General features: G+C 40.7%; 1 long non-coding RNA gene across 1 annotated transcript; it reads left to right on the top strand.

The window, feature by feature from the left end:
• The first annotated feature begins 589 nt into the window (after positions 1 to 589).
• LOC121394871 lies at positions 590 to 5,786 on the top strand. Its single transcript, XR_005962054.1, has 3 exons — positions 590 to 629; positions 5,068 to 5,263; positions 5,669 to 5,786. It is a non-coding gene; the product is annotated as an uncharacterized LOC121394871 (long non-coding RNA).
• The last annotated feature ends 706 nt before the right edge of the window (positions 5,787 to 6,492 follow it).

Raw genomic sequence — 6,492 nt, 5'->3', positions numbered from 1 at the left:
TGGCTTCCCTCCTCCTCGCTACTCCCCCCAGCCAGATCCCCTGAACAGAATGATGAATGATCGGCCCGCTTGTCACTTCACAGCCGCACAGTACCTTTATTGCTGCGTATTAACGGTGCGCAGGGGGAAAGTCCTGAGGCGCCACATCCCTTTCTTTTCCTAATTGTGCTTCAACCACCCTTTCCGTCCATGCTGCAATGCACAGAGCCTGAGAGAGCAGGCCCTCGCCTTTCCTAAACTTCAGCTCACCACAAGCCAGAGGCACAAGGGGTCAGGATAAAAATGTGAGGGCAATGGACTGAGCAGCTTTCTCTGTAATCCCTTTGGCAATGTGTTAACCCAGTCTCCTCTTCCCCCTGCGCACCGTTAATACGCAGCAATAAAGGTACTGTGCGGCTGTGACGTGACAAGTGGGCCGATCATTCATCATTCTGTTCAGGGGATCTGGCTGGGGGGAGCAGCGAGGAGGAGGGAAGCCATGCACAGTGAAGGAGAGGAGAGCCGAGGAGTCAGTGAATAGTTGCTTCTTCACACGCTGTCAGCAGAGTAGCCAGGAGGAGAAATCGAGCCCAGCTGGATGGATGGTCGCCTTTTCGCCGTTTCTGTACAGGACAGGAAGTGCAGTTTCTGTAAGTTATTTCTTAATAAAAGCTTTGTGATTTTAAAGTATAATTTGTTTTGGTGTTTTGATGTGTACTAACAAATTTTTTTAAAACATTTTTTTAATGTTACTGGTCCTTTAAAGGATTGTGTCAGTATCGATTTTAGCGCCTCTTCTCCAGTGTGAACATCCCCAATTTGGCCAGTCTTTCCTCATAGCTAAGATTTTCCATACCTTACCAGCTTAGTTGCCCTTCTCTGTACCCTATCTATTTCAATAATGTCCTGTTTGAGTGACTCTATGCCCCTTTTAATAAAGCTCAAGACCTTATTTGCCGTTGATGCTACTGACCTGCATTGCTTGCTACAGCCAAGTATATTATATAAAAAGACGCCAAGCTCCGTCTCCATTATGGATTTGCCTAGTGCAGTCCCATTAAGGGTATAAGTGGATATTTTTTAACATATGTTTTTATTTTTTTTCCAAATCAAATAAAGTAACAAAATGGAAATTTGGAGGTACATAAATTATACAAAGACAAAAGATTCCATTGTCAATACAAGCTTAGCGATTTATCTGAAAACCTGTCAAATTGTTAATGTAGATAGCTTGAATATGGGATTAATTAAAACAACAATATTTCCTTACATCATAGTTTGAAAATAATTAACAAAGAAAGCCAGTGATGTAAAATAGTTTTCCTGGTTGCAGCTGTTAAAGGAATTGTTCAGTGTAAAAATAAAAACTGGGTAAATAGATAGGCTGTGCAAAATAAAACATGTTTCTAATATAGTTAGTTAGCCAAAAATGTAATGTAAAAAGGCTGGAGTGACTTGATATATAACATGTCAGTCAGGACTCTACTTCCTGCTTTTCAGCTCTCTTGGTTTACACTGACTGGTTACCCTGGCTACCAGGCAGTAACCAATCAGAGACTTGAGGGGGAGCCACATGGGTCATATCTGTTGCTTTTGAATCTGAGCTGAATGCTGAGGGTCAATTACAAACTCACTGAACAGAAATGTACCATGTGGCCCCCCTTCAAGTCACTGACTAGCTCAGAGTTATAGAGCTGAAAAGCAGGAAGTTGGATTCTGGCTGTTTTAATAGACATCTGTTCACTCCAGTCTTTATACATTACATTTTTGGCTAACTAACTATATTAGAAACATTTTTTATTTTGCACAGCCTATCTATTTACACAGTTTTCACTTTCACACTGAACTATTCCTTTAATCATTCTGCTAAGAGTCTCTCCGAACGTGTACGTTTTAATTGTGTGTGGGAAGGGTATTCCAAAAATTGCCCATGTTAATGTAAAGGGTGCAGTTTTTTGTGTTAGAGATTTCCAATATCCCTGAACTTCTCCCCATCATCTTTGTATACTAGGTTAAAGCCATAGACAGTGAACGAGGTCAGCTCTCGGTTGTTGGCATTTCAGGCATTTGTCTGTATTTGTAGTACCTACATGATGTCTCCGAAGTGGTGTCAGATACGATTGATGTAGTATCTGTAGAGACATTTCATGATATTTACTAATAGAAAGCGTTTGCATAGTCTTTGTGTGAAATTGGATTATCTTAGCAGCTTCTGTCTGCGGAATTACTGAGGTCCATTTGCTTATAAAATTATTTGGAGATTCAATTAATAATTTGGTCCTAATTGTACGATAGATTTGAGATGTAGTCTTAACTGTAGTGCCTCTGGGCCATAATGTATTTATTGGTTATTTTTATCGATCTGAGAAAGATGTTGTAGAGCTTTTTTAGCAAAACGTAGAATTTGAATAGAGAGTAGGTAGTCCTCAGATAGAAATGGGAATTTCTGAGCTAAGTTTACTTTGGTAATTATGGTGAATTTGTCAGTAGCAACATCTTTGATCAATCTCAGGTTTTGATTTTGCCAGTTCAGTAATGTTGTATTATTTTTCCCCATTCGAAATGTTGGGTTACCCATCCATGTGAGATAGATGGATTTGCCTGATGTGAGTTTATATCTGTGCCTTACTGTATTCCAAGTTTTGTATGTGTCTATGAATAGGGGATGTTCATGCATATCTTGAGGAATGTCCTCAAGAGAGTGGAGTAAAAAATAAATAGACAGGCCTCCTGTCAGTACTTGATCAAGTTCTGTTGAGGTATATACATTTCTATTGTAGATCCAATCACCTGCGAAACATAAGAGTGATGCCTCATTGTATTCACGTATGTTTGGGAAATTTACCCCACCCATCTCTTTAGATTTTTGCAACTTAAACAGGCTTATCCTAGGTCTTTTTTGTTTCCATATAAAGGTGCGAAGTGTTTTGAGTAATCTTTTATAATCTGAGGGTTTTATGCAGTACGGTAACATCTGCAGTTGATATAGTATTTTGGGGAAAACAATCATTTTTATTAAATTAATTCTACCTAGAAATGTTAAGTTCAACGTCTCCCATTCTTGTTCTTGTTGTGTATTATCTATAGTATGGCAAATGTTCAGAGAGTATAATTCTGTATGTTTTTTTGGTAGTTTAATACCCAAATATGTTGTATATGATCTTGCTAACGTAAATGGAAAGTCATATGACCCATGTAGGATAAGTCGAGCTGCAGGGTGCTGGCCTGGTTAGAAAAAGCACTCAGCAGTGATTATGAAATGAATATATAAAATATGTGGAGCAGAGCACATTTTATTTGGGGGCTTATTGAAAAAATAAGTTTTAGCAAATAGATCCGCTACACAAGCCAAGGGCAACAGCACATACATAACAATGCCAAGTGCAGATTGGTCACTAAGAGGTTAAATAAATAAAACAAATTTTTATGATTGCCACTCAGATTAACCCTTCCCCAATCAACTCTTACGGAACTAAAACTCAAAACTGAAGAGGGTTGCAGCAAGGCTGAAAGGCCCCAACTTTGAGTCTCTGCAGAGCATGAGGACAGCAACAACAGAATAAGAGTTTGCCAGATCAATTACAAGCAGGCCTTACTAGCACCCAGTATGCCCTGCCGTGGTTATATACGGTGCACAGAATTGATCTGGCAGCCCATTTCTGGCCCCAGCATTTAAAGGTGTTTTTCACCTTTAAATTAATTCTTAGGGGCACATTTACTAATGGTCGGATATCGAGGGTTAATTAACCCTTGTTATTCGACCGTCGAAGTGAAATCCTTCGACTTCGAATATCGAAGTCGAAGGATTTACCGCATTTAGTACTATAGAACGATCAAAGGGAAAATCAAACGATTCGAAGGTTTTAGGGGGCGAAGTAGGTGGTCGAAGTTTTTTTTAAAGAGACAGTACTGAATTTGAAGTGTAATCTGTGCAGTGGCCAGTTAATCTCAGTACTGATACATTTTAAAGCTTGCACCTGGTAAGCAGGTTTTAAATGATGTATTGTGGATAAAAAAGTGTTGGAATAGAAATACTGTTTCTTGTGCTAGGGGTGATGTTACCAGTTCAGATCAAAGTAGAATATGTATGCACTCCCTGGCCTTTCCGTATGCAATAATCTGGTGCTCAGTCCTCTAGGGAGACGGCACTCCCCTGGGTTCACAGGAAACGAAAAATTGAGGAAACGGCACACAGAATTGAATGCAAAAGGGGATATACCCCTATGGATTTATTGTTTCAAACAGCACAACGTTTCGGGGGCAGGCCCCTTCGTCAGGTGATATGGCAAGCTAATACAAACAGCCCTTAAATAGCCTATCAGCCCTACCACCAACAGAAAAAAAACTTCAAAAAACTTTACTCAAAAAAACATTTTTTTTGTTCTTACAAAAAAGAAAAAATTTTTTGCTCAAAAAACATTATTTGAAACAATTGTCCATTTAGAACCATAAATCCAATCCAAATAATAATCCAAAAATGGTAAATTAATAAAAGGGCAAAACGAAATTCAAAAAAGTGAAACGAAAAAATCAAGGTATAAGGCACACAAAGAGATTATACTTTCCCTACTGGAGTATTACCTTTCCCTTGGAGAATAATCATGCACAGAAGTTTATCTGAAAGGTAAAGAGATAAAAAGTCAGTTATCAATCTCCTTTCTGTTGGTGGGAGGGCTGATAGGCTATTTAAGGGCTGTTTGTATTAGCTTGCCATATCACCTGATGAAGGGGCCTGCCCCCAAAACGTTGTGCTGTTTGACACAATAAATCCATAGGGGTATATCCCCTTTTGCATTCAATTCTGTGTGCCGTTACCAGTTCAGATACACAGCAGCCCTAATGCAGTAAAGGCCCATGTTTCCTTGTGAAACTCCATATGTCTTATCTTGACCAGCCTTTTCCTTGGTGCCACCCGAGCTCCACATTCTCCACGTGTAAAGGGTCGCTGGTGCTTTCTGGGAAACGTGTCAATCATGCGCATAAAGGCTTATGTCTTGAGTGGGGTGAGGGTCAGAGACTACTTTCTAGCCTTAAAATATAATAACATGTATAGAATATGTTTACTGAAACTCCGTTTCTGCATTCCAGGCATTTCAGAGGACCATCACCTGGAGGTAGTATCCTTCTTTCTCTGAGTAAACATCCCATCATACTACAGCTCCCATGCACTCAAACTCAGTTGGAATAGGAAGAATGTGACCACCAATCAGCTTCTAATGCAGGAAGTTGCCAAGCAGTTTTGCATAAAAGACGAGCCAATTTCCAATTTTTGCAGCTCTCTTAGGTAAGTAGATGAAGTAGCAGCAGTGTGAAGAACATGTCTGGTAGTGTCCTAGACCACAAGCTTCCAATTTAAGTCAACGGGAAATTGCAACAAATTCTTCAGCCTTTTGATTAGCCTAAAGAATGAAATATATCCTATATATACATACTAGCCTCTTTTAATGGAACAGTCATTGATGTGTACCCTCTTTATGGACCCAGAATTTTGCCGCTTGAGTGTTTTCAGTGCTGTGAACATACACCAAACCACTCCAAATTGCCATCCCCACCCAATTAATTTCTTTAGAAAATGCTTGTGCCTGTAAATACAATATTGCATTAGCTAGCACTTGCAAGCTGTTCCCATAAGAATGAATTGACAAACATTTTGCTCAACAAAACCTTTGGTGTTCCATTACACTTATAGGAAGGAAAAGATATCTGTCAAGACCAGCACCCAATACCAGAACAGTTGCCAAGTACCCTGGTCTCGGCTCAGCTTCACCAGTAGTGTGACCACCGTTGGGCTTCGGGAGGAGCCCTCAGCTTACTTGGGTGCCACCTGGACTTAACGAGGGGAACAAGGTGAGATGTTCTGGCTGGCAAAGGGGCACGGCTGTTAGTAGAGTCTTTTGGGTACAAATGGAGCAGGCAAGGGAATCGTCAAACAGGCTGGGTCGAGGCAGGCAGATATCAAGAATTGTCAGGCAGCAAGGGTAAAAACCGGGTAATCAAACAGATGGGGTCAGGCAGAAAGAGTAGTCGAGATGCAGGCAAAGGTCAGGATTTGGATATCAGAATTGTCAGGAACAGGCAGGGATCAAAACCAGAATAACAGATATAAGTTTCACAGGAAAAGACAGCACAAGGCTTCAGGAACCACCAGAATCAAGATTCTATCGCAGGCAACCTCAGGAAGCCCTTTCAGCCTATTTATACAGTTTAAATTTGGCGCCATTGCACGCTGGCGTCATCACGCCAGCGCACATGCGCCTTTAAGGGACACAGAGGCGCGCGCGCCCTTAGTGAGGCAAGATGGCACCGGCGCTGGAGCATGCGGCGGGCGTCCCCGCCGCACAGGCATTTCTATTACAATATCATGTTATCTCACGTTTTCCACAAAGTGCACACATACATTCACTTTATCCTTTCCCTTCAGTTTTTTTAGTCTATAATTTGCCTTCATCTCCCTTGTGCAGCTAAGTTTTAACCATATCCTGTCCTGTGTAGTAACCCTTTCCACAATAACTT

Source organism: Xenopus laevis, chromosome 6L, assembly GCF_017654675.1.
Source record: "Xenopus laevis strain J_2021 chromosome 6L, Xenopus_laevis_v10.1, whole genome shotgun sequence".
In the NCBI taxonomy this organism is placed as follows: domain Eukaryota; kingdom Metazoa; phylum Chordata; class Amphibia; order Anura; family Pipidae; genus Xenopus; species Xenopus laevis.
The sequence above is the reverse complement of the archived record's forward strand: the minus strand, read 5'-3'. Positions and strand labels throughout refer to the sequence as shown.